Here is an 8049-nt window from a genome sequence, read left to right as displayed (position 1 = left end):
GAGATGGTAACTTCCCACTGCCTCAATTTTCTCTTCTAAATCTGACTTAATAAACAGTGCTGGCATTGGTAGGCTGTTGTAAGGATGAAATATATCAAAATAATACGAACTAATGACATCCAGGCAATGGAATATTACTCAACACTACAGAGACATGAGCTCTCACAGCATGGAAATATATAAAGGACAGATAAATGTCATTCATAAATGACAGAAGCCAGATTTTAATTAAAAGGATGCTGAAGATATTTGGTGTATTGTTGTCAATACACCAATACACTTTGTTGTTATAAATGGAAAAATATAATACAGGACACATAATTTATAGGATCATTTTATAATATTCATCCAAAAAGTCAAATATAAAAGAGTGAGTGGAGACTCAAATGATCTAGCTGAGGTCCTGGATCCCATGGCAATGTCCTGCACAAATCCAGCTGAAGACCTAGAGCCCATGGTAATGTCTCATGCAAGGTTGTATCAAGGATCTGCCCTGGGAAGGCTCAGAGGTCAGCAGTAGAAGCTAGAAAGTCTGTGCCAGTGGGATGCAGGAGCTGTGCCAGCAGGCTGAGGGATCTGCACTTGAGCCAGGAAGCTACGCTCAAGGTAAGGACCAGAGCTCCCCTGAAAAGAACTGCAGCCATCCTCAGTGACAGCCAGGACCAGAGCTCCTCCAACCATGAGAACAGCTGAGTTCATGTCAGGAAAATCAGAGTGACAGCTTCTCCAGGAGAATCAGCAGAGCGCCATCTTCCCCTCCAGTTCTCCTCTCATGCTGTTGGCAGCAATCCTCAGGTGGGCCTCCCGCACCCAGCACCATGCTGATTCAGTTCAGCTGGGTGTTCCAAGTTGACCATTAGCTAACCTATACATGTATATTTAAAATTTTTCAAAGTATATTACAGTAAAAAAACTCAGTGACATTAATCCCCCTCAGAAAACTCCCCCTTGCTGCAAACACACTTATCCAGTTCCTGCCACTTTCTGAAGCTGCTCCAGAAGTCTTTTGTGAGCATTTCTACGAGGTGTGATCAAAAAATACAGCTAATGCTGCCCGCCAGATGCCATCCAGTGAAAATGGAGGCTTACAAGAGCACCACAGTGTGTGCTTATTCCCTTATTCTCTGGCTGTGGCACCACGTGATCTCTGGCTCTTCCCCAAAGCTAAAATGACTGTGAAAGAGAAATGTTTTGAATCAACTCAGGACATCGAGGCAGCCACAGCAGCACAACTAAAGGACAGCAAGAAGGAGCCAGAAAGGAAGCAGCTGTGGCCCCGAGTGTGTCAGGTGTGAGGGTGGTACCCCAACAACCTGCAGGGGTGGCCCGCCATGTACCAGCTGGGCTCTGCAGACAGCTGTGCCTCTGCAGATTGCCATGCACAGTCATCTCCCGGCTGCAGAGACACAGCTGTGAGGGAGGAGTGAGCCCAGGGGACAGATGTGTCCTCAAGTGATAGCAGCCCCAGCGGGCAGATCTCTTGGACCTCCCTGATCTGCCTGCCTGACAAATGTGTCTACAACAAAATAAAACAAGTGGGGGTGGGGAAAGAAACAGAAACGGAGAATGTGAGAAAAATGTCTCTAGATAAAGCAGATACATTTGCTGGGCACCCATGGAGAGACAGTAGAGAAACTGGGCAATCCAACGGGGCATCCCGCTGTGGCCCAGGGTCCCAGTTTCAAAACCCAGTACCCCCTTCCCCAGCCAGTGCCCCTCTAGTAAGAGGAGAATATGACCCATAGGGTGACAAAAGGACCTCTCAAGACCTCTGCCTACTAGTTACAGAAGTGCAGGCTACCTGCCTCCTACGTGGGCCCATTTGGATCTGATTGTCGGAGCAGATGGTTATCACCTGCGGCTTCCAGTAAAGAAACACCTCCCGGCTCAGCAATGTCAACAGCAAGCTCAGAGCTAGGTAGCAGCCTCTGCCCTATTCCTGTGTATGTCACATTGATGACAGTGCCGACAGCCCGAGAAACTGTCACCCACGGTTGGCCTTTCTGCAGGCCCACACAGCCCGGAGGGCTGTCATGGGTCTGTCCATTTACTGTCACAGCAAAATGGGCTTTGGGGATCTTTTTCCTTCCCAAATAGAATGGAACCCAGAGACATATCAGTGGCTCATGGCCACTAAAATGTCACATGCAGCTCTGACAGCTCTAGAGGTATCCTGAGGGCACTTGAAGACCATCACTCACCTGTCCCTGCAGTGATTTCAAGGCAAGAAGACAGAAGAGGCACAGGAATTTGGGCAGTAGGAAAAAATAACACATACTTGCTTCACAGTTTCTTAGGCTTTCCTCTGTGGCTTGCTACCCCACCCTTACACCAGCCTCCGTGGGGCTTTGTGGATGGATTGAGGTTTAAGTGCACCTAGCACAGGGCAAGATATGAGAAGGCAAAAACCAGAATAAGGCGTGGTATTGGGGTCCCCAAAACCAGGGGTGGTGGTGACAGGAGCAGCTCAGACAACAGAACTGAGCCAAGTGATGTGGCAGAGTCTGGGAAATGGGTTCATTGCAAGTTAGCACCACTCCCTCCACAAAAACCAATAAACTGAGTCCAGGTAGGGGTCAAGAGTGCCAGGAGACGGTGGTGTTTGCCTGAGGATGTGGGAGCTGCAGGATGAGCACCTGTGCTGTGACCGGGGTGCCTCACTGGCCTGCACCCTAGGGTCAAACTGCAGCCCGTAGCAGCCAAGGCTTTCATAAGTGTCTCTGACAGAGATGACACATGCCCTGCCAGAGGTCAGGCGAGAGAAGAGAAGCCACTAACTGGAACCCAGGTGAACTCTGACAGCATCCGCTTCGGGCAGGTCCACCTGCATCTCAGGGGACCCCATCCACCCTCACTGGCAGAGGAGGGTTCTCTGAATTGACCTACAGTTTCTTGCTTTTGGATGCCAGTTCAAACTTTACATTGTCTCCTGTCACTGATGTCTCCAACTGTCTTTTTTTTTTTTTTTTTTTTGAGATGGAGTCTCACTATATAGTTCATGCTGACCTTGAACTCATAGCAATCCTCCTGCTTCAGCCTTCCAAGTGCATGAGCCACCACATCTGGGTCTTCAACTGATCTTTGAGCTCCAAGTCAATGCTACTAAATGAAAATCTGGAGATGATTTACACTCCATCTTATATTTATCTCTGTCTCTGTCTCTGTCTCTGTTTCTGTCTCTCTCTCTGTCTCTGTCTGTCTGTCTGTCTCTCTCTCTCTCTCTCTCTCTCTCTCTCCCTCTCTTTCCCTCTCTCTCTTTTTCTCTGCTTGAGATAGGGTCTCCCTATGTAGTTCAAATTGGTCTCAAACTCAAGGCAATCCTCCCACCTCAGCCTCTCGAGTACTGGGATCTTTTTAAGTGCATACCACTATGTCCAACACATTTATGTTTCTTTTTTGTATATGTGTCTGAGTGCCACTATGGGCATCAGAAAAATTCTTCCTTTAAATTGTGTATATCAGGTATCTTGTCAATCCTGCCAGCAGGAAAAGAACTATAAACATCCTCCTAAGTGTCTAGATGCCCATGCTCTCTGAGCTGACTATCAATGACCTCCAGGGCACAGATGGTAGCTGCTTTGAGAAGTAGGTGGGTCAGTACCTAGGTTTACGCCAGACTTGAACCTTTGCCTGTGCCAATTAGGACTTGGGATTACACTTTTCAAGCTAGTATTTATCAGCAAAAATATTACAGCCGACACAGTCATTGTTACAAGCTATGATTTGAATAGTCAGTGGTAATTTCAACAAGGTAATGTGTGTAATGAACATCATCTTTGTGAACAACAATTATAAAAGTACGAATACATCTAAGAAATATTTCAAGGCTGACACTCACGTTACCTCCTGGGAGAGGAATGAAAACCAGAGCATGAAGTCTGTTTCCATTTACACGTCCAGATCCAAAACTACTAGTTGAAATAAGATGTTTGCCTCATTAAAAAATTCAGATTTACAAGTTATTTAAATATGAAGTGGATAAATTACATTATTGCCAAACATGTATGTATTAAGTGGCTATGGTTTAAATATAAAACTGTCCCCTAAACATGTCCCAAGGCAGGGTTTCCAGAGGATAACTAGACCCCTCTAACTTCACCAAGTGGATTAATCCATTTACGAAGTCATAATTAGATGGGGTATTCGGGAGACAGCACCCTACCTGAAGGAAGCAGTCATAGGGGCCTTCACCTTGGGTACTGTGTCTAGTCCCTGGCCCCGTCTTCTCTGGCTCTTTACCTCTTACCCTACTTTCTAGCTACCTTGGGGAGCAGTTTGCCTCCCCCATTCCCTTGCACTATGATATTTCTGCCTTGGAGACAACAGACCATGGATTGAAGCCTCTGCAACCATGAGCTGAAATAAGCCTTTGCTTCTTTAAATTGTGTAGGTCAGACATTTTATCCTAGCAACAGAACAGTGACTAGGTAGACACCTCTGTTCAAAACAGAAATCTATAGCTGAATAATCCTTCATCAAAATGGAAGTCAACATGAAATAAATAGCAACTAATTAACTGACTTTTTAAAAATCTTGTTAGCATCCCTTGTCTTCGTTGTATACTCCTAGGCATATCAATAAGTAGCAGAATGTGTATGTAAACCATTGTTATAACTTATTTCTTTAATATTTAACAAAAGCTCCAGACCTGTAACACAGAGTTACACTTGCAAAGCCTGGTCTAGTGCACTTTGGCTTTACTATGTCATTTACAATTATTTCTAATTCAAATATCCAAGAAACAATGTAAACAAACATGACCTTCATGTACAGGAAATGGTCATAAATTATTTATATGTAAGAGAATACCCTTTAAATGCATAAGGTAGTGTTCTCTTAAATAAGAAACACTGCTTCTTTTAGCTTTTCTGAAACACCATCTCACATTCGTGGATTGAAACAGTCTAAACTGATTCTCTTCCCCAAAGCCGGACTCTGAGATCAGTCCTAGCAGGCCAAATTCAAGGTGCTGCCCACAGGTTGCTTTTGGGAGGAGGCTCTGGGAGACAGGCCTGGCAGCTTTCCTGGGCTGTGCCAGAGTCACCTGCACGCTCGCCTCTGGGTCCTCACCTCCCACCTGCCCACCACTTGCTGCGTTCCTCACACCCAGTCCCTTGGTTCAGAACCTTCCTGCCTCCCTTTTCTGAAGACCCTGGGCCTCGCACGGGAACGTACTACACCCTGAGCAGTAGTAAACAGCCCTGCCCCTTCACTCCGTCCTGTACCAACACCCCACATGCAATATATTCAGTACGAATTGCAAACATAGACTCCAAAAATTTTCTAAATGATAAGTTGATCTGAAGAAAGAGACAAAAGCCATCATGATACACAAAGACCTTAGTTACCTTTAGAGCCCACGGGCTAACCCAGGATAATCTCCCTCTCTTGAGAGCCTTACGTAGAGCTCATATTGCATTCTGGGTTCCTGGGACTGGGATAAGGACATCCTGGCGGGGCACTCTGTTAGGCTACTCCAGCTCCCACCTGACCGTGTTTACACCTTGCATTCACGAGTGCCTTCTTTTATGAAAGGTCCAAAATGTATTCTTGATGAGGTGCTGTAACTGTGTGTGGCCTGGTACAGAGGAGGGTGCTGGGATGACAGTGGAGAGGACAGAGTTTGAGTCCCATTGTGTCCTCCCTGCCAGTGGGCAGAGCTGTGAGAAACAGGCCAGCCTGCTTAGCAATCTTGCTTGTGACTCCCAAACTGAGCGCTACTGGTAAATTGCTGAACTCCCTGGGATGTCATTTCACCTACCAGGCAGGCCAGTCTCGAGATTAAGGGGGTGCCTGCAGAGACCTTCCTGCTCCACCCCAGAGGGAAGAAATAAGACTTGACGCTTTTTCTTTTAACTTTCTGAAAGCTGAAAACATCTCAGAAATACAAATAGACATTTTCGTTTGTTTTGTTTTGAGAGGTGAGACATGGAATTCAGAATGGCCTTGAACTCACTATGTAGCCCAGGTTGGCCCTGAATTCAGTGATCCTCCTGCCTCAGCCTCCCGAGTGCTGGGGTAACAGATGCCTGGCTAAATCCACGTCCTTAGAACCACAAAGGAGTGCAGTCCACCTTCCTCTCCTCTTCTCCCAACCAGGTGGAGAGGTGGAGTTTGATGGAGAGAGGAACAGGACAGCGGGAGGAGTGAGTGGAAGATTACATGTGGAATGGCTTTGGGTACGAAGTAGGAGTCAAGGATGCAAAGGAAGATGGACAGAAGAAAATATGGGAAGATAGGAGCTCCTGGACTTCAAAGGCAGGAAGCGATATTTGAATGTGCCTGTTACCTCCATGTCCTGCTGGGCAGGTTACCTCCTGACTTCCAGTGTCCCTGTCTGTGAGTGGACGTAGCCGTGTGCACTCAGCCTCACTTTAATATTCACAAACAGTGGCCATGTGCAAGTCAAGGCAGTGTGTGTGAAGCACCCGTAAATGGCTACAGTCCTCTGAGGTAGCATCGTTAGCAGCTGTCACCGGACACGGTCAGGAGAAGTAAACTTTCACTTTGAAGTCAAAACCTGCCAACTGCTTCAGCCTGGTGAGAATTGCAAGCACAGGGAGGAAAAGAGTTTTGCAACAAAATAATGCACCACCACCAACCACCCCCAGCTCTCCCCTCTGCCCCGGTTCTGCCCTCCATCACTCACCCCTCCAGGGCAGCTGCCATGGTCAGTCCATCCTCCAGCCCAGGTCTCAGGGGCCCATCGCAGTCACTCTCCGAACTCAAACTCCATTTCCGGTTTGAAGGAAATGGTTTAGGAATGACTCACTTGGGGCCTCCCTGCCCTCAGAGAACCCTGCAGTACCTGGAAGCAAAAGGGCCTGGAGCAAGCAATGGTCTCAACTCACGTGGGCGAGGAGTGGACTTACACACTGGGTGTGGGCTGATCCCTAAGGAGTGGAAGTACATGAGCCTCCTCTCCCAGCGCTCTGTGGGGCTCGTGCTTGGGTGTGGAGTCCCGTTCTATTACGGTTTGATTTGCTTTTCCAGCTTTGCCCCAACTCCCTTCTAGGACAGCCCCACTGCCTGAGCCTCAGTTTACCCACCTTCCTGTTAAGTGTGGTACACTCAATTGATCATGGACCAGTAGGATTTTTGAATGTGCTCTTCTAGGACACCACCTTCCTTTCGCAAATAAGTAAACTGAGTCCCAGAGGAGGGAAGTGATTTGGTTAAGGCTACGGCCTGGTCTTCTTTGTGCCTCTGGAGGTGACCAGGCCCCCAGTGAGGTCCTGTAGACACCTGCTGTTTGAAAGGGCTGGATCAGGGAACAAAAGTCTAGTGGATTTTGAAGTCTCAAGTGACCCCCAGACTTTAAAGAACAAGTGCAGGTGTGGGTGGATAGTAGCTCCAGGCAGCCTCTTACCAGCCGGGTGACCTTAGTCTCTTTTTAAACTTTTCTAAACCTCATTTGTAAAATGAGGCAGGAGAAGCCTGAACACATAATGGTGAGATTATGCAGCAAAGCACAAAGCACCGGTGCCTCGCTGCCATGCTGGAGCTAGGAGCTCTGTGAGTTCCAGTGGCTTCGGTGAACAGGTGAGGAGGAGTGGTGGGGTGACCCAGCCCAGTGCACCTCGGGCTCATGCATCTGTAAGTAACCAGCAAAGCCATCTCATCACCAAGGCAATATGGTGGAAGGTGCTCTGGGAACCCCAGTGGCAGATGACCACTTTCAGAAACTCCAAGACACCAGTGGGTGCTTGGCCCACCTTTGCCTGTGTCCCTCTAGCTGTGACTTCCCTGGCCACAGAGCCCACAGCTGCTCCCTGCAGCTGGCTCCTCCAGCTGCCAAGCGTGGGGCTTGCTCCCCACTCCAGCAAGGCGTGCAGGGGACTTGGAGGCACACCAAGATGCAACTGGGCCGTTGAGATAAGAAGGGCTGTGACAGTAACTGTGTGGGCCACTCTCATGGTGGAACTTGGGTGGCCGTCAAGCCGACGTATGTTGACAGAGCCTGGGGAAGATGGCCCCTCTCACCCCTGAAGAAAAAACTGGCAGAGAGTTCAATTAGCTGCACGGTACGGTGACGAAATCTCACCTCAG

General features: G+C 48.0%; 1 long non-coding RNA gene across 1 annotated transcript; it reads right to left on the bottom strand.

The window, feature by feature from the left end:
* Positions 1–210: 210 nt before the first annotated feature.
* LOC134472723 (uncharacterized) lies at positions 211–7151 on the bottom strand. Its single transcript, XR_010042650.1, has 3 exons — positions 6650–7151; positions 6290–6537; positions 211–865 (listed from the first exon to the last, which is right to left on the bottom strand). It is a non-coding gene; the product is annotated as an uncharacterized LOC134472723 (long non-coding RNA).
* Between the last annotated feature and the right edge of the window lie 898 nt (positions 7152–8049).

The sequence above is a fragment of the Cavia porcellus genome, unplaced genomic scaffold (assembly GCF_034190915.1).
Source record: "Cavia porcellus strain 051 isolate PalLab524CR breed Dunkin Hartley unplaced genomic scaffold, mCavPor4.1 scaffold_24, whole genome shotgun sequence".
In the NCBI taxonomy this organism is placed as follows: domain Eukaryota; kingdom Metazoa; phylum Chordata; class Mammalia; order Rodentia; family Caviidae; genus Cavia; species Cavia porcellus.
Note: the sequence above shows the minus strand (reverse complement) of the source record. Positions and strands in the feature narration are given on the sequence as shown.